The sequence below is a fragment of the Mustela lutreola genome, chromosome 3 (assembly GCF_030435805.1).
Source record: "Mustela lutreola isolate mMusLut2 chromosome 3, mMusLut2.pri, whole genome shotgun sequence".
Taxonomy (NCBI): Eukaryota; Metazoa; Chordata; class Mammalia; order Carnivora; family Mustelidae; genus Mustela; species Mustela lutreola.
In genome coordinates, this window is record NC_081292.1 from 192,898,854 (window position 1) to 192,919,119 (window position 20,266).

Consider the following 20,266-nt stretch of genomic DNA (forward strand, 5'->3'; position numbering starts at 1 on the left):
GAATGAAGCCTTCCTTCTCTTATGATATTGCAAAGTTAATAATGCTGCTCTATTGATTTTATGAGCCTCTCAGTCACTGGGGGATATGTGGGGGATGGGCCCAGCACTCACAGAGCGCTTCCTCCAACTCTTTATCCAGCCCTGGAGCTTTTGTTTTGAATCTGGAAGCTTCCAACCAGGGCTGGATTTCCAAAGGTCAAATGTGCCTGCACATTTTGTACTTAATGAGTTAGCTCTGCCCTGAAGCCCTCACGGAGCTCGCCAGTGTTCAACCTGAGAGGTAGGAGAAGTAGCTTCAGAAACAGATCCAGTTGCTGATGCTCCACCCTTGAGAAGTGCCTCAAGGAGCCACAGAGGGTTACTGGCCAGGAGAATGTGGTCATAAATGCATGTCTACAGGAATGGGTGAGGTTTCCTCTTTGCTTAGAAAGCCAGAAAAACATCAACAGAGAGAGACTACAAAGGAGAAAAGCATATCCAGGCACTGAACCTTTGGTCCCCCTCACCACCAAAACATTTGATGGTTTTTAATGAGGGAATTTTACGTCTTTAAAAAAAAAAAAAGGTGGTAGGAGATATGTTTTTAAATTATCCCCTTTATTCCTTTGTTCTTTCTTCCTCATTTTTCACATTTTCTTGTCCTCTTCTGTTGCTTTAAACCTGGTGTGCACAGATCAAGTGATCTCCGACGAACTGATGTTTCTTTTACTTGATGATGAGAATTTCTTAACATGTTGTGGACCTTTTTGCCTTGGCCTCCAGGATACTCAGGGCTGAATTAAATCTGTGCTTGATTCAGTAGCTTTTTTTTTTTAAACTAAGATTGGGGGGGTGTAATATTTATTTCTGTCTTCTTTTTTTCTCATTTTAAGGAGTGTTATATGTGTGCTTTAAATTAGGAGTATAAATCTGAAAAGGAAAGTGCCTTAGATGATCGTTTCAATCATTTAGGTTCAGGAATATTACTGGGCAACATTAATATGACCACTGGGCTTCACTGCTGTCTTTTGAGCTCTTAGTCTTTCCCTGAACTACCGAGCAGCTAGAGAAACAGCCGCTGCTATTTGTAAGTATAAAGGCTGAAGCCAGAGCCAACAGGGGTGACAAGGGAGAGGGAAGGCCCTGAGGCCAGAGCATTATCAGCCAGAAATATTTGGCATTTTCTAGGCCCTGGAGATGCATTTCTTGCTGCCCTATCACATGTACCCCATGCATCGGAACCCCTAGACTGCTCATCCTTTTCCAAATACACAGGGGTGCTTTCCTGTGTCTGCACTATTGCTCATGTCCTATGTGCTTTCTAGAATGCCATTGCTCCCTTTCTCTACTTGACAAAAGCTCACTCATTTTGCAAGGTCTAGCTCAAGTGTGATTTCTTCGTATGGCCTTCACTGACCTCTCCAGGAGAGTGAATTGTTCCTTCCTTATATTGCCATAACACTTTGTTTATTTATTAGACGCTCATATACCTTGTTATCTTTAATTGTTTGCATTTCTATCCCTCTTTTCCTACTATACCATGGGCCCTTTGCCAGCAGATATTGAACTCCAGGATTCCCTGAAGTCTCTAGCAAAGCATTTGGTATAAAGTGGCAAGCTCAGTAAATAACTGTTAAATTTATTTAAAAGAAATAGAAGATATACTACCTTCTCCGTGAAAGGCCAGCAAAGTTCTAGTGGGTGTAACCTGCTTATCCTAGAAGAGTTCTTTCTCCTTGGTCATTATCCTGTTGGACAATCTACCAGTCTGATCAAGTCACTCCAGAGAAGAGCACACAGTGAGAGGTAATAGTGGCTCTTAATTAAGATTTTAAAACAGTCATTTAAGAAGTATTTATTAAGCAGCTGATTATGCCAAACGCTGTGTGTTAACCCAAGGGAAGTTTACAACTTGGTGCCAGACCTCCAGGCTCTTAGAGATTTGTCATAGTTCTTACTGTCTCCTGCATGACATTTCATGGTGCCGCCTCTGCAGATTTCCATTCTTGTGACAGGATTCTTGTTAAGAGCAGAGATTTAGGCTGAGTGGTGCCAGGCAAGAGTGGCTGAGTAGAAGACTGCTGAAAGCTGGGTTTCTCCTTAAATAAGGGATTGGATGGAAAACTGGGGGGAATGTTCACCATAGTTCCTACCCGTCCCTATAGTCCTATTCCTTGCCAATTTTCTAAGGGGTGTGATCCTCTAGGTCCCTGTAGGTATTTGAGTTTGTGAATCTTGACCTAGATTTAACAGAAAGGGCATTGTTAACTTCTGGAGGAAAGCATCTGTAGAAACAACACGTATCTACTTCAGCACCTCAAGGGCAACCATGTGGCCTTGTATCATGGGACCTTTTATTCTAAGAGACAGGGCAGAAACTGCAGTCCAGAGTCTGAAATTGAGATAGTTGGACACATGGCACCCCTACAGACAGAGGGATCAGAGTAGTATATCCCATCTTCCTCATGCCTTGTTTCCCTTAGGCAAGCAAGATTTGATCATGAGAAGCCAAAGACCAAAGAGGAGCTGACTTGAGGAAGGCCAAAGGTAATTACAGAGGACGAGCTGGTTAAAGTCTTCCCAACTTTGGTCTATACTCTCTCCATGACAGTGCACTGCCTTTGACCTTCTGTATTTATTTTTTTAAAAAATCCCAAAGTTGAAGGAACCAATCAGATTGATTAGGTATGGGATCCCAATATAATATTAAATTAACCTGATTTTTTTTAAACAAAGATGGTTTTCTACCAGCACACATTTCTGAATCACAGTAATGTTCTTCACCCACTGACCATCTTCTTTTCTAGTTTGTCACTACCAGATGATTGTAAACAAAACCCACTTTAAAATTAATGTTCAGGTTTCATGTAGGGAACAGGGCCAAATGCCAGTTTTGCCCTTGAGCTGATATGTCCAAAGTTTGATGGATTCCCTTGGTTAGAGATGTGTAACCTGATAAGAGCTATTGGCGTCCAGGATTTTTACATAGGAATGAGGTGCTTGCTGTTCATCTATTTTCCACTGCTGCTATTTTTTCTCCTCTTCTTGCTGCTTCTATTCCTTTCATGTCCTTTTTAAAGCTGTGTTTTCTGTTTGACTCTTGAACAAAAGAGAAGAGTGATTGATAATGATGGTGTTAAAAAATGGTCCAAGAACCACTGTACCGAAGGACACTGGGTGAGACAAATATTGAATCTGGTTTACTTAAATTTGTATTTTTATATTTATTACAATTAGGATGTTTTCTATTAAATGTTGGATAACAGGCTTGAATTCCCCTTTAAAAAATGTATGACTTCTAGTTTTTATTTATTTGATATTATCGAATAAACAAATAAAATTAGGTCCTCAGTAAACAATTATGATAAGTTCTCTCAATTCTCAAAAAAAATGATACTAGTTTCATTTCTTTCTTTCTCAACAATGACACTTGATATGGATGGGTTGGAATGATTGAAATCCTATTTACTTGTAACAATCCAAGCAAGATATAGAGCCATCAGAGAAACCTCGGGAATCTCTTAATAAAGGGTGGTGTCAAAACCAAGGCTCTTCTTCCAGTCTTACTGGGGAGAAATTACACAGAGATATGTAGTTGAGAAGCTTGTGATAAAGTGTTGTGTCTCCAGTTTGGGGAGATCTGAACCTTGGTCAAGGATCCTATTCCTTCAGGGTTACTGAGGGATGATGGTTCATTGAATTTCTAGAATGTTTTGGGTCCTGGTAGAGGGTTTAGAGTTGGACCAGAAAAAGCCAGAAAGTCACCAAGAAACTTCTGGTTCTGTTTCTGGCCTTATTGATAGTATGGCTACAGAACTGTGGAAAACCCAGTTTTCTTTACTAGGTTAGGCTCCCCATAAATAGGATAGGGATTTTAGTCTGTGCTGCCTGGGTGGTCTCACCCAGGGGACTCACCTGGGGACTCCAAGGTTACATGATCAATGTTGATAAGCATTTTCAGAAGTTATATAGGCATTCTCTATAAAAAAATAGATGTCATTTCATGTGGATTGGATTAGAAAAGTTCCTGTTTCATCTGGCTGCTATAGTTATGACTCTGTTCCTGATTCTGTCAGCCTGTTTTCTAGAGAAAATGGAAGGTTTCTATAGATCTCTGATTCAGTGGATTGTGGGTTGAGAGCTCAGATTGTGCTTTTAAGGACTGCATAGATAAAGCACCCCTACTTTATTGAAAGTGATCCTTTCATTCACATAGTTGTTTGTACATCCTGATAGTGTGGATGTCATTTTCATTTTCTTTTTCCAAAAAGCACATTCAAGAACTCAAGTTATTGAAGATCCAGCCAAATATGACCAAATTTCAGGTAGAGAAGCAACATCAAAGTATCTTCTTAATTAAGGCAGTGTCTCTGCTGGGGCCCACATTCCAGGATTCTCAGTAGAGAAAACATGTTTTCTTTATAGGGGAGTTTTATTAGCAGCAATGTTCCGGTATGTGGTTCAAGTTAATTAATGATGTAGTCACACTGGTGTCTTGCCATGAATTTTATTCCAGCAAGTAGGGTACTAGGAAATTGTATTGGCATAGCCTGTCATGCCAAAAAGGAATCCTTAATTTGGACCATCTCAGTGTTTAGAATACGTCTTGGTGAGTTCTGTCAACAAGGTAGTTTGAGAATTCTTAATGTGGGTACTGCTTTGACTGAGAATTCATTTACCATCAAGTCTGTTGGTTTCAGTGAATATATCCTGTTCTAAAATATTTTGTTGGTTGAGATGATTGAGATCTCAAAGACACAGACCACCCACAAGCTCTGGGTAGAGTTGACCCTCATTGTATAAGGAGATTTGTACCAAGAACCACCTTTTCCCCCATGAGAGTTTTTGTTAATTTTGAATCACGGTGGTGTTTTAAAACTTAATTTATGTTGTGCATATGTAGGAACCTTCCTTAGAGGTTGAAACAACAAAGCAACTGGATTGGAAATTAGATTTCCCCCCTTATGCTGCTAATGTAGTTCTTGTTCCTTTGGGATTTCCCCTTTGCATGGGCTGATGATTTCTTTGAAACTGTATGGAAATTGGTTCAGACAGGAACAATGGGGAGAGGGGATGGCAGTGATGATTCAAATTAGTGTCTCTTCTGCAGTGAGGATCTGGTGTGCCTGAGAGTGCGTGTCACCCGATATCAGCTGAGCCACCTGAGGTTAAGCAAGGGGCCCGAGCTACTGGAATCCAAATGTCAAGGCCCCAGCACTCGATTCTTCCCTGTCAAGTTGGGTTGAATTGTTCATTTGAAACCTGCAACATTGTTATGCGGCTCCAAAATGGGCCAAGCACAGTTATACTTTTCTTTCCATGATGGAAAACATTCTCTTCATTTCCCCCCACCTTTGTCCAGCCAGCAGTGAAAGATTCCTATTGCCTAACATAATGAACAAGAAAAGGACCAGCTTTGTGGCTCTGGGAACAATGATAGGTTTAGAGAAAGGCATTCGGAAATACATGAAAAAGAATCTACATTTCATTGTCAGTGACACACGTGTGCATGCACACACACAAACCCTGTACAGCTATATTCAACATTCTCACCCTTAGTTCTTGCCTAGTTCAAACACCATACCCTCTTAATTGGATTTTGGCTCACTTCCAGGTTTAGTGTTTGAGGGCTCCGTATCTGTGAAATAATGATCCCGAAATAAATAGCACCTCTCAGTAGAGATATCTTTTTATGTAAAATTCTTAAAGGGAATGGAGAGGAATGAAATTCTTCTGTGTTAAGGAATTTGTGGGAAAGTCACCAGAATGTGCCCAAACGGGAATTTCTGGGGACCTCACCTATGTAAGTGGTGTGTGACACTATTTAGGGTGACAGAAAACACAAGTTCTTGATGACTGCTAGATTTGAATGAACCTCTTCTTTTAAGGACTGCTGGTAATACGGATGCTAGTGTTGGGGACCAAACTGATGTGACCACTAATGTGCTTTGGAGACCAGTGGCCAGAGTTGCCTTTCTTAGGGAGGCCTTTTCAGGTGATAGAAATGGGAATACATGATATAAAGTGGATTGAGCCTCGACCTTTAGTCTATTCCCTCAAGGCACCAGTTAATAAGCACCTGGTGCAGAGGCCAGGCGAGGGGTGGGTTTTGTTCATCTGAGCGAGAGTGACACTTGGAGCATATGATGCAACTTGGACTGCTGGGAAGAAATGTCCTTTTGGCATCTGTTTGAAATGGGCAGATTTAAGGACCCAAGATTGATCTCTTTGTCTTGAGAAGAGGCTCCATTTTACTCCCTTTTGATGAATGCGCATCAGGGAGTGACATCTCAGTGCTGAACGTTGAGCTGAGGAGGAGAAATGATGATGAAGCCTTCGTCCCAATAAAGTAGACATTGTAGGACAGATTTAGGATAGACCAGCTAGTCTTCCTTGGAATTCCAAGATCAATTAATGGCTTGGCTGGTTCACTTGTTCATTCATTCGGCTAGTATGTTTTGGGTGTCTTTTCCAGGTATTATACTAGATTCCTTGACACATGAGACTAACTCTCTACTCTCTTGGTACCTCCATCCCAGTAGAGAAAGATAGAGAATAAACATGCAAATAAATAATTTGGATCTTTCCAGGGCTTCGTGAAAAGCAAATAAAACAAGGTAGAGTGATGGAGAGCAAAGAGGCTGTTTGGGCTACTTTAGGCAGATCAAAGAAGGATGCTGAATAGGTGGCAATTAAGCCCAAACGTAACAGATTTAAAAGGAAGCAGGTATGCAATGACCTGTGGAACAGTGGCACTGTGGCTCTGAGAAAGGTATGAGCCTGGTCTGTTTGTGTGAGTGAGAGAGGGCTCAGAGATGAGGAGAACAGGGCCAGATCCTGTAGAATCTTAAAGGGAATGGAGAGGAATGGGCCACGGCAAGGAGTATGTGTGATGGCAGGCTACGGAAGGGGTGTCAGCAAGTAGTTTGAGCTAGAAGTGGTCTATGGGAGTATGGTTCACTCATTTTGCAGAGAAGAAAGTGAACACCCTGTTCAGGTTCAGTAGTTTAGTTAGTGGAGAGGGTAGAGACAGTGTGGGGAAAGTGGAGATCAAGCCTGATTCCTAGGTCAGGTTCTTTTCATCCATAAAGAATGAGAGTTGAAAATTGCATCTTATCTATTTGTCTTCATCGCTTCTCTTCCTGGTGGTTTCTGGAGGTCAGATGAGAAAAAAAGGACATAGCAGAAGAGAGGGAGATACTCTCTTAGGTGAGGAAATGGTTTTTACTTTCTACCCCGGTACATATTCCCAGGGTTGCCCTATAGCATTTTAAGAACTTAAATGTGCCTCTAAGTTGAGAATACTGGATGTATCCCAGACAGTAAACATTTAAAGATTTCTTTACTCAAACGAAAACACCAAGGAGACAAGTAAATATCACCTATAGTTGGATCTTAAAATACTGCTATATCCTGCAAGAAATGTTGGTAATAAATGCATATACTTTGTTTCTGATGTCCTTTATTTTAAGAAGGAAGAATTTTTGGCTTTCATCATACTCTGGTACTCTTGCCTGCCCAGGATTGTGACCACTGTTGACTTTTGACCACCTTGTTTAGGAGTTTTTCCATTGATTCATTGATTCATTCACTCATTCGATAAGTCCTTGAGACAGGCCATGATTCAGTAGTATTCCAGGTGTCCGAGGAACCTCCATTCCAGTGAAGTTTATGTTTAGATGCTGGTGAGGCTGATCTCCTTGGGGAACCAGAGAATTAGTTCCACTGTGTCCTGGCCAAGAACCATCTTCTAGAGTCTCCAACCTCCTTCCTCTCACCACACGACTGGGCAGCCGAGCCTGTGTTCATTCCTTTGAGCCTGTTCTAAATGAGCCATTCTCACTTTTGGTCTCTACCTTCTATTGTTATTTCACAGCAACGTAGAACTCTGGACTAGTAAGTTCTTAGAAGTCCAGTCCATTTGCCTGGGAGAAGAGAAAACTGAACCCTCAGTGAGATATGTCACCCAGCCAGAGTCCCCTATTATATACAATGGGTTTATTTTACTTTGATAATTATTTGGTATTTTTTTTAATCTTCCCTTTCTGTGTCATTGTTACATTTGATTATATTTACTGTCTTCTTGGAAGTGCAGTGAATTAACACTAGCTAGGTAACAGCCACAGGAGACATAGTATGGGTTTTAGGTGCTATTATAAGCACTTGACATGTATCAAATGATTGGACTCTCACACACTCTTATATGACAGGTGAGGAAGCTGAGGCACAGAGGGGTTAAGTAACTTGCCCAACAGCATTGCAAGCTGGTAAATAGTGTCACCTAATTTTGGATCCAGGCAGTGTGGCTCCAAGGCCAATACTCCTAACCCCTTGTCTTCTATCCCTTCTTGCGCACAGGGCGCTCTGTTTCCTTACCTGGAATCAGCAGCACAATGGAACATACACAGTCGCCTTAAATATTTGGGGAAGTTGATTCTAAGTACCTCAAATTAAGTAAATGTACAACCATCCATGGCAGGAAAAGCAGTTTAGGGCTTGGTTTCATTGTATTTTGGGCTGCCGTTTTACACAGTCTGAGGAGTAGAGCAAATATCCCTCCTAGTGAGTGCTCCCACATCAGCTTTACCTTTCCACAGTGGGAGTTTCTGAAAACTCTCTTGGATTTGAAAATATCCTCTATGATCACCAGCCACCGAATTGCGAATCCCCAAGGGATTTGAACCTGTTGGTTTTGGGAAATTCACACTTGGAGTGTGTGTGTGTGTGAGAGAGAGAGAGAGACACACACACACACATGTGTCTGTACATTGTACATGTGTGCAGCTGTGCTTTGGGGTAAAAGAAGCAGTCATGTATGTATTTGTATGGGGGGTTAGGGGAAAAGTGTATTTAATTAATCCAACTGAGAAGGATATAGCAGTATTCCAGAAGAAAGTCAATGAAATGAGTTTTGCTTTAAAAAAAAAAAAAACTTCCCAGTAGCCTGAGTCAGCCTGTGCAAGTGATTTGGGAGAGGCAGGGGAGATGATGTAATGGGTTCGGCATGTTCCCATCTTGGCCACTCAGTGCAAAGGGGCCCCTGGAGTTTGGGGAGGGTGTGTGCATGTGTGTGCAAAGTTAACGGGAGCAGGCGGGGGTTGAGTAAGAGTGGGTTGTAAAACAGGATTAATAACCCCTTGTCAGACCTTTCCCTGTTAACTGTGTTTTTCAGTAATTCTGGTTTGAATGAAGGCTCTCTAGCCAATTAATGTTTATTTGTTTCTTTTGGCAAGACCCGTTGGGGGAAGGGATGAGACTGGTGAGTTTAAATTTTTTGTTTTGTTTTTGCATTTTGGAAGAAGAGACAAGTAATGTGAGTTTGGGTTTTCAATGAAGGCTCTCGTACCCCCCACCCCCACCCCACCCCCTTAAGAGGCAGGAGGCAAGACATGACCAGCTGGTGCCTTGAACTGACACAGGTGCAGAGGCTGTGGGGGGTGGGGAGCCAAGAATAATTACAGGTTTCTGAAGCATCAGGCCCTGCCTGACACAAGCGCTCATCGAGAAAACTGCTCTTTATGGAAAATTAATGGTGGAGCTGAAAAACTGTCAGGGCCATTGTTGTTCTTGGGAAGCCATCACTTCTCAGAGGGGAGGCCTTCTCCCAAGGCCTTGGGCTTTCAGGAGGTGTGGGGATAGCGTGCCTCCCTTCCTGAGCAAGGACTGGTTGGCACTCTCATGTATGATGATGGGTTTTCCTTTGGGAGTGCCTCTTCTGTATTTGTTTCTTCCTCAGACCTCATTGGAAGCCCGCATCTAGGGCTTTGTTCCAGTGTAGGGTGATTTCTTTTCATTGACTCTTAAGGCGTGAATTTCATTTCCTCCGTGAAAGCATAATGACCAAAGCACGGGCATCTCTTGAAACTAATTTTCAAGCTATAATGTAACGTGGGGTTTTCTTCAGTGTGTGTCAAACCAAGTAGAGGGTTGGTATGATAACAGACCCAAGCATCCCATGTGATTCCGCTGTACAGGAGCGCTCCCAAGTTGGAATTTAGTTCTAGTCCAGCGGCCTGGTAATCGTGAGGGACCCTTCTAAAGGGCTGATGGAGGGTAGGCGCAGCCGTTGTGGGTAGAGGCTAATATGACAGACTCGGAATTGGTATGCTGTAACAGGTAGCATCTGGGGAAACAACCCTGAACCGAGGTAAGAAGCCATCTCAGGGCACGGGCCATCCTGTTCCTGATGGACACTTAATTTTGAGGATCACAGGCTTTCTGAAGGAGGAAGTGCTTTTTCAAGTTGTTGGAGGTATGGGGGACACCAGTGCCTTTCTTCAAGGAGCTTGAAACCTGGGACCCAGCTCTGCAGAGGCTCCGTGATTGTAGAATGCACCTCAATATTTAATTTAGATTGGAGTTGGTTTGGGGATTTCTTTTATGCGCGGTATGTAAGGAGCCCTTGGAAGATGAAAGGGGTATTTGAGGCCGCTTATTTCAAAGACAGCGCCCACTCCCAGGCCTTTCATCTTCTCTCCTTCCTCCCCTTGCCTCCCCAAAGAAAAATATACAAACAAATATTTTCTTTGAATGTTAAAAATAGTTCAGAGAGGAGAGATGCTGAAGAGGTTTTGGGAGAAATTTCCTAACTTTCATGTTTGTTTAGAATTCAATTAATTTTCACAGCATTGTCTCTCATAATTTACAAAGGACGAGAGGGAAATATTTAATTTGGTTTCATCCCCAGCAACCATTTGATGTGAGAAACAGAGGGAAGGCATACGATCTGACGTGGGTTACAGTCCTGGGGTTATTTTTGTGGAGTTGGGCAGTGCTGGCAGTGATGCGTAATGCTGTTGCACCTCTGGGGTGTGCTATTGATGTGGGATTGGGGTATTTTTATTTTTTTAGCCTAATAGCTGAAACATGCAAGAAGAAATAGATTCTCACTTCTTATCCTATATAATTACTTACCTGTATTTTCTAGACAAAATCATTCTGTCCTAGCCTTCCACTCTAATATTTCTTGGCAATGAAAGTCAAGAAAAAGTAAATATTTGTTTAAAAGGACTCATTTTTTGACACTTACATAGTTTATTCTTGTCACTGGCTCTAAAGAGACTCTGCCATGAGTTAGTATTATATTCTCCTCCTCAAACTCACTTTGAAATGTTGAAACTCAGGAAGATGGGCAATAAAGTTCAGCTACTTGGTGTCTGCGGTTCTCCCATGGACTTAACTGAACTTATTAATCATAACCTTGCTGCTGCTTACCTCTTCTCTCACTCCTGAGAAAAATGGCACTAGAACTCTCTGACCATGCTGTCTGCTTCCTTTCCCATCTTTCAACTCTGACCTAATTTTAAAAGACTAGAAATGTATCAGAGCCATTGCATCATATCATCTTTAAAAGGGGGAAAAAAATCACAGAATTCTCATAAATACCAGTCTTTGCAATCCTACAGAGTTGGTTTCCGGAGTCAGAGGAATAAAGATTTTGTTAAAAAGTGTGCAGTATACAGATATCTAATAAGGCGTTAGAAAAAAATTGGCGTATTTTAGATCACTTAAAAGGAAGCTCAGATTTTCCTGTTATCCAGTAGCTTGTTTTGTGTCACTTTGTATTTCCATTCTGGGATGTGTGCGAAGATTTCAAACTACAAAAAAGTAATTAAGCATTGGGCCAATCCCAGGAGGAAAGTAAGGGATTCATCTCCCTGTTTCTGTACTTCATGCTCTCTCGGGATGGTGGCACCATGGTTAATAGCACGTGATAAAACCACACATAATAAATGTCAGGAAGGGGCTCCCATAGGCAGCCAAGTGCAGTCACCTGCTTGTGCAATTACCTTGGTCTGCATTCTTTCTGGGAACTAGAGTTCACCCCTTCCTTGCTAGAAGCAATCACCGTCATCACTGTCATCTTTGTCATCATCATCATCATCATCATTAGGTCCAGGTCTGATCTCAAAAGGACATGACTTTGCAAGTTTCTATTGTGTTAAACTATATTTCTTCTTATTTTTGTATTTATATTCTTTCCCCAATTTGCTTTATATTTTCCCATTTTAACTCTTGGATATTTTAGGTAAATAATATAGGTAGAATGATAGGGATTAAAAGTAGCTGGTTAAAAGGACCACAGGTGACTAATTGAGTATAAACATAGGTAGTAGTAGGTGGCTTTTTATTTCATTGACTCTATATTATTCCAGAAAAAAAAACATTCACAAAATGCAATTTCTTTTTTCTTTATTGATTCATCAACTTGAGTATTCATGGATCCAAAGATGCCAAGTAATCAATCATCATGACACAGTAATGAGTGATGGCAAAAATATTGGACAAATGACTTTTCTTATGTTCAGATTAAAAGACAGAAATGAAAACAAGAACTTTTTATGTTCTAAACACTTGGTTTGTAAAGGGATGACATTGAGACTGGACTAGAGTGTGCCCATGTGGACATGGATGTAGATATGGTGAGGGTTGTGCATGGGAGTTGTGAGGTGGTTATGGATGGGGGCTATTGCTCATTCTTTTGGAAAGTTCTAACTCTTACAACTTTACACCACTTTTAACACTGAAGCGTCTTTGCCATCTGAGATAGCAGAGGTAGAAATTTTGTTCTAAAAGATTATTTTTATTGTTTGAGTACCCATGTGCATAAGGAGTATGATCATCGTTTTTAAGAAGATTGTCATTTTTAAAAATTTGTTAAATTTTTTTTCTTCTTATTGAGAAATAATTGGTATATATCACTATGTAAATTTAGGGTGTACACCATGGTGGTTTGACTTACATATATTGTGAAACAATTACCACAAGAGGTTCACCCAACATCCATCTTCTCATATAGATAAAATAAGAAGAAAGAAAAAAAAAAAACAAGAAAAAATTGTCCTTATGATGAGAATCTTTAGGATGTACTCTCTTAACAACTTTTCTTATTATCACACAGCAGTGTTAGCTGTAGTCATCATGTTGTACATTTTATTTCTAGTTCTTATGTATCTTAAAACCTTAAAACCACCTTTTCCAATATCCTCTCCTCCCACCCCTCCGCCACCTCTGGTAACAAGTTTGATCACTTTTTCTATGAGTTTCTTTTTGTTTTTGTTTGTTTTTATATTCCACATGTAAGTGAGATCATACAACATATTGCTTCCTCTGTCTGACTTATTTCACTAAGCATAATTCTTTTATGGTCCACCCATGTTGTCACAAATGGTAGGGTTTCCTTGTCTTTTTTTAATGGCTAAATAATATTCCATTGTATATGCATTCTACAACTTTATCCATTCATCTAATAGTGGACACTTAGATTGTTTCCATGCCTCAGCTATTATAAATAATGCTGCTATGAACATGGGGGTGCAGATATCTTTTTGACTTAGTGTTTTTGTTTCCTTTGGATATATTCCCAGAAATGGAATTGCTGGATCATATGGTAGTTCTATTTTTAATTTTTTGAGGCTCCTCCGTACTGTTTTTTATAGTGGCTGCACCAATTTACAATCCACCAGCAGTGCACAAGGGTTCCCTTTTCTTTGCATCCATGCCAGCATTTGATATCTCTTGTCTTTTGGTGATGACCATTCTAGAAGGAAACATAGGAATTAAACTCCTTGACCTGGGTCTTGGTAATGATTTTTAGGGATATGACACCTAGAGCAGAAGCAACAAAATAAAAAATAAACAAGTGGGACTACGTCAAACTAAAAAGCAAAAGAATCATCAACAAAGTGAAAAGAAAACTGGTGGTGGGGGGGAGTAGTTGCCAACGGTGTATCTGATAAGGAGTTAATTCCCCAGATGCATAAAGAACTCATAACTCAATAGCAAGGAAACAAATGACCCAGTTAAAAAATGAGCAAAGGACTTGAGTAGGTGAACAGGTACATGAAAAGATGCTCAACATCACTAGTTATTAGGAAAATGCTACTAAAACCACAAGGAGATTATAATCTTAATAAACCAGGCATACCACCCATCTATGGACTGATAGATTCGTTTTGGAGACACTGTTTAGTTGTGTCCAGGATTGAGGTGGTGTGTCTTTCAACACTTGGCAGTCAGCATATTTTCTTAACTCCATTTTTTTCCTAGACTTCCTAAAGCAAATAGACTTTATGTTGAACTCTAAATGAAACAATGATTAGTGGGAGGGAAATTGAAAGATTGTGTGAAGCATATGAATGTGAGGGAAAGTAAAGAGTAGAAAAATAGGTAAAGGAAACCTTTAGGAGAGAGTTGTGGGGGAAATGGCAAAAGTGACTAGAGATGTTTGCAGTCGTGAATGGCACATTTAATCTAATTTATGAAGAGAGAAGAACAAGTTTAATGAAAACCATTTGGTAAACTTGGCATCATCATGCCCATATATGGCCAAATTTCTTGTTATTTTTTGATCCCATGAAAGTAACTACCTCTTGCCAACAATGTGGGGGATTTTGGTGATCTTAATTTGTGCTACGAGACTTGGGTTATCCTGTTCTCTGTCAATTTCTGCCTTTGGAGCCTGTCACAGAAGTAGTAGGCATGGCAGTAAGAGGATTGAGTATTTTTAATTTTCTAACTAGGTCTTAGATTATCACTTTTTTTTTGAGTTTTTAAATATTTTTTAAAAGATTTTATAAATAAATAAAATAAATAAATTTGTCAAAGAGGGAGAGAGAGAGCACAAGCAGGGAGAGTCCAAGTGGAGGGAGAAGCAGGCTCTCTGCTGAGCATGGAGGCCAACGTGGGACTCGATCCCCCGACTCTGGGATCATGACCTGAGCCAAAAGCAGACGCTTAACCAGCTGAGCCACCCAGGCATCCCATATTGTCACTTTTAATAAGCATGTTCCAAGAAGTAATATGAACAAAATAGAGAGAGTATTAAAAAAGATTGTAGGATGATAATTTCAAAACCAATTTCAAGTGAAAACTTCTTAGGTAACTAGGAGAATAAGCCACATTCAAAGTTGAGATGTTGGAGAGTCTTCACAAAGCTCTTATGTACCTTATAAATAGTAAGAAAATCACTTTGCAGTTGGGCACATTTCCTTTCTGTTGTTGACTGTAGTGGATGTTTGAGGGGATGGAGGTTGCTCCAGTGGCTGATCCCTCAAGTCTTAAGTTGTATTGTTAGGTCAGGTCGAGGGAAGCCTTGTATCTCCAAGGTGAAGAAGTATTGGCAAGGCGTAGTTTATGTAATTAAATTGACATCCATGGACTCCTGACTTGGAGTTTGCTGGTTAGAGTGTCATTGGGACAGAGTAAATCTCTGGTTCTCGTACATAAACAAATAGTTGAATTTTACATGCAAATATACAATCTGGAGACACTCCTATTTTGCTAATGGTTGTTTCTTCTTCTTTTTCTTCTCTCTCTCTCTCTCAAAATTATTTGGACTTACAAAAAAGTTGCAAAAATTGTACATAGAGTTCCTGTATACACTTTGCCCAGTTTCCCTTAATGTTATGTGACCATAATACAATGATCAGAACCAGGAAATTAATATTGACACAACACTATTAATTAATCTGTACACTTTATTTGTATTAAATTATTTTTTCCATCAATGTCTTTTTTCTCTTCAAAATCAGTTGCATTTAGTTATCATATCTCCTTAGTCTCCTCTGATATGGGAAAGCTTTTTAATGTCTTCTGTACAATCTCCTTTGTTATACATGATCTTGGTATTTGTTTTCAAAGATTTATTTATTTTTAGGGAGAGAGAGAGAGAGAGAGTGAGTACACAAGTAGGAGGGACAGAAGGAGAAGGAGAGAGAATCTCAGGCAGACTCCACACTGAGCACGGAGCCCAGTGTAGGGCTTGATCTCATGATCCTGAGGTTATGACCTGAGCTGAAACCAAGAGTCAGATGTTTAACTGACTGTGCCACCCTGTTGCCCCCATGATCTTGATATTTTTAAAGAATAATAGCCCGTTATTTTGTACAATGGCCCTCCATTTGGATGGTTCTGTTTTCTCATGATTACATTGAGGTTATGTATTTTGGACAGGAATGGTGTAGAATAATTTTGTCCCCTTTTCAGCCTTCATACCAGGTTACATGATATCAGTATACCTTATTATGGGTGCTACTAACTTTGATCATATATCTAAAGTGGTGCATGCTAGGCTTCTTCACTGTAAAATTATTATTTTTGTCTTTGTAGTTAACTAATATTTTGCTGAGAGGGATGGTTTGAGACTAGTCAAATATCTTGTTTTTCATTATATGCTCCTGTACTAATTTTAGCATCCATTGGTGTTTCTTGCCTGTAGTCATTGTTATTTTTTGTTTGCCTAATGGTGATTTTCTATTTCCATTATCCCTTCTATATTTATTAATTATAATTTCACTGTAAGGAGAAGCTAACCATCTCCATTTGTTTATTGATTCAATATTTATTTATATCACCATGGATTTATAGATATTAACTTTATTCCATGTATTAAAATCCCATCATCACTATTCATTTCTGTTGCTCATATTGTCCAGATTTGGTTATTAAGGGCTCCTTCAAATTGGCTTCTGAGGTTTTTTTTTTTTTTTTTTTTTGACATAGCTCTATCTCTTTATGAACACTTTTTACCTTCTAGTACCAGAAGATATTCTAGACTCATATTTTCTTTGAACCAGACTTCGAATCAACTATTTCTCCAAGGTGCCCTGGTTTCCCTTTATCCTTTTATTACCATTATCCTTTGTATAATGACATAAGAAACCAAGATCTGTATATTAGGTGTGCTTACTGCTATTGGGGTGTCTCTCCTGTAGACTTTTTGTAAAGACAGAGCTAGGAAATATATGTATATATACTCATAGATAGATAGACACATTTATTTCTATATATACCTCTCTGCATGTATGTATTAATATCTATAAGTAAATACCTCAGATTTTAATTAAACATTATAGGCATTTCTTAAGGAAGTCCTTTGTATTCATTAAAGAAAAACATTGGGGGAAACTTTCTCTTTGGCTTAGAAATAATCTAACATGAAAATTCTCTTCATTCTTGACATTTTAATTTCCACCACTTCTGATGAGTTTCTGGTTCACAAAATCTTCTCATCTAAGTAGAATATTATAAGAAGTGGATTTCTCAAGACAAAAATCATTTCGAAATGATTTCATAGGTCTATCCAGTCCATTCTGATGGGTACTCATACCTCTCTTTCTCAGATAGAATAAGAATGCTCTGTATTAGGGTTGCAAGTGATAGCTGCTCTTATGTGGTCCAGCATTTTCCACATTTTAGTAGATTGTCTCTATCTTTAGATCATTATTGTGACCTGTGTGCTCCTGGGATTTAAACTAGGACATACTGGGTAGATTATTTTTTAACCTTACCAGAAAAGTATGTAAATGTGTTTAGAATCTGTTTCCCAGAACTCTGAATATGAAGAGATCTAAGCTTCTTAACCATCACAACAATTTCTCAGTGGCTTTCAAATCTTTGAGCTAGAAAGTATGTAAGAAGACATGACATACAAAAACTATTGAAAGACAGTGGTGACTAGGTTGTGAAATAGTCTTTGCGTGTGAGGCAGGGAACTGCCTCAAGGACAACTTATAACCCAGGATTCAGCTGATTTTTACCTGAAACATATCCATGTCTCAAAAATCTGGTTGGACAAAGCTAAAGAAGGATTACAGTTGTGTTCCAGAAGACATTTATTAGTGGTCATTTCTAAGATTGCTAGCCTCCGCATCATCCAGATTAGGGAGTCAGGAGATGATTTTCATGGAATGGAGGAGTTAAAGTAATCAAAGGAATAATATAAAGTTGATTTTATCTTTGTTTGATAGATATATGTATCTGTTGGGTGCCAGGTACTGTGCTTGGTAGGTGAGGGTTTTAAAAAGGAAAGGAAGCTTTAATGGAGGTTTTAGGAGTAAGATCTCGTCATTCAGAAGTGAATTGACTGGAGCTAAGCCCGAGGGTTTCAGTATTGGAGAGAAGTAAATGACAATTTCTAGCAATGAGATGGAAAAAGGAAAGGGAAAATTTTTGAGCCATGGAATTCAGAAAGGGGCAACTGAGGATAATGTAAATTTCTAAACCTAAGAATTCAGTAGTATTGGTTTCGTATATAAAGTGGTGGGAAGCTACTCAGCCAGAGCTGTTATTTAATCAATACATAAAATAGAATCAAAACTGACTTTTCCAATGAGCTTTCCTTGATGAATGCCTTCATATTATAGAGTGTAGACCTCCTTTCCCACTCATCCCCTAAGAATTTATCAACATACTTTATAGTATTTTATTTGGTATCACTTTGCTTTGTAAATCCATGTCATTTTAGGCTTCTAATTATTTATCCTGCACTTACATCACATGGATCTATTAATATGGTCTCCTTCCAACACACAGAAAACTTTTCACTTTGCTGTGGACACAGTAGTTGAACAAAAACATATGCCATGAGTGTTGAATGAAGATTAGAATCATTCATTGGTTTATGCTATTAAATGTCAAAGATGTAACCCAAAGTTGATTCATAGTTAAAAATCTGTTTTTCTTATTCTTAATGCAGAGTTTTATCATAAGGCTGATTAAAAACCAGTCTTCTGGTAACGAGACTTACTGTGGTGATCCTTTCGAAGTGTATACAAATATGGAATCATTATGTCGTACACCGGAAATGAATATAATTTTATAGGTCAATTATACCTCAATAAAAAATAACAACAAAAAATAAGCAGAAGACATAAGACAAATATATAACCAGTGGAAGAATATAAGCAATAATTTAAAGATTTTGAAGGTCAAAGTATATAAGGTGGTGTTGGATACTTTGGCAAATAGGAAAGAACTTGGCATGTAGAGTTTGAGTTATTCAGAGAACAGGAGTGGAGTGAGACAAGCAGGATGGGAGGAGGTGGGCCCTTGATGTCATAAGGATACAGGTGGGGTTTGGTAGCCAGGAAGGGCAAGCTGGCAGAGGATACCAAAGGCGGTGACCATCAATGGATTCTGGCCTCGAGGTTAAATGCTAACCCTAGGTAGGCAGCTAGAATCTTATCAAAGTAGTGAGCATGGAATGGCTATCACATGCAGTCTGAGAAAAACAGGTAAAATGCTGACATGTGAACATGTTCGAGAAGCACCATCTACATAAAATCTAGACAAACAGCTCTGAAGCTCCATGGTTCTATGATTCTATATCTGGGAAATTGTAAGCCCCATTGCTAGTGCATCTCCTAATGGAGAAATTTATGGGAGAATAAATGGGATAAGAAAGAGAAGACAAAAACAACCTTTTGAAATGTCCCCAAACTACAATCTTTAACAGATCCAACACAACTAGGTATATCATTAAAATATATTCTTAACAGAATAAAAGCCCAAGATCCAAGCACTGGTTGAAATCAAAGATGCTCTACTAGGGAGGCAGTAAAGAAGGAGCTAGTCTCTTTCTAAATTTGCCATCAGTGTTTCTTTGTTGAAGCCCAGAAGCCAGAGCAAATTGAGCTGATGGTGCAAGTTAGCACCGTGGTTTTATACAAGGTTCTGGAAAAGCAGGATTCTTAAGTGAGGAGAGCTTTTCAAGTATAAACTTAAATACCCACTTTTGCCTTAAGAGCACTTCCACCATGTTACAAAGACTACCATGGCTGAACTTTTCAATTCTTTTTCTCTATTTCTTTACCAGGTGAAGGCTTTATGTTGAAATATATTGGGTCCTATCTTTAGCAAGTCAGATAGCTGTGTTTGAACTTATTTTTATCACATAGAGATGCTAAACCATTGTAACTGGACTTACATCTGCTCCTTGCCACAAACCAGGTAGCAATTGTATTTTGAATAACTGGCTGTAAACAATGGGAGTTTTGTCTTGCATATCAGAGGTGCTGTGAGAGGCATTCTTTAGAACAGTATCCATTCCCGCTGGTTAGGGAATCCAAGGCAGGGCTTGCTCTTGGCTGACTGTGACTGAGGTCACCTCGTAGCTGGGGCGGGTATGGTTTGTCCTTTTGAGCAAGTCAGAAAATTGATTTTTGAGACTTGCTCAAGTCTATTTAAAAATTAAGTTGGACTATGGGAAGTCTTGTTTTGGTTAGAAGACTCTGTGATTCTTGGTTACATGGAACTCCTAGCAATGCTTGGAGCATCTCACCTGCTGACTTGGGTTGTGGAGCAAGAGGCCATTTTATCATTGAACGTCCTCTGGGATCTTGATGGTGTGAGATAGCCCTTCTGGGCCTCCAGTTCCCCTTCATTAAACTTGAATGATGTGACCCTTATGAACCCTTCGGAAGAATTCAGGGACTAAATAACAAGGTCAGACCTTTCACCAGGAGAATTTCAGATTCCAGCCACAAAACCATTCCTTTTGTCTCTT

At 39.5% G+C, this 20,266-nt stretch overlaps 1 protein-coding gene and 1 long non-coding RNA gene across 4 annotated transcripts in view; one reads left to right on the plus strand and one right to left on the minus strand.

The window, feature by feature from the left end:
• Window positions 1-20,266, plus strand: part of KLF7 (KLF transcription factor 7) — a 90,528-nt gene that overhangs the window by 22,833 nt on the left and 47,429 nt on the right. The gene's annotated exons all lie outside the window — the stretch shown is intronic.
• Window positions 12,155-18,561, minus strand: LOC131827524 (uncharacterized). The gene is made up of 2 exons (XR_009352044.1): window positions 18,509-18,561; window positions 12,155-13,519 (listed from the first exon to the last, which is right to left on the minus strand). It is a non-coding gene; the product is annotated as an uncharacterized LOC131827524 (long non-coding RNA).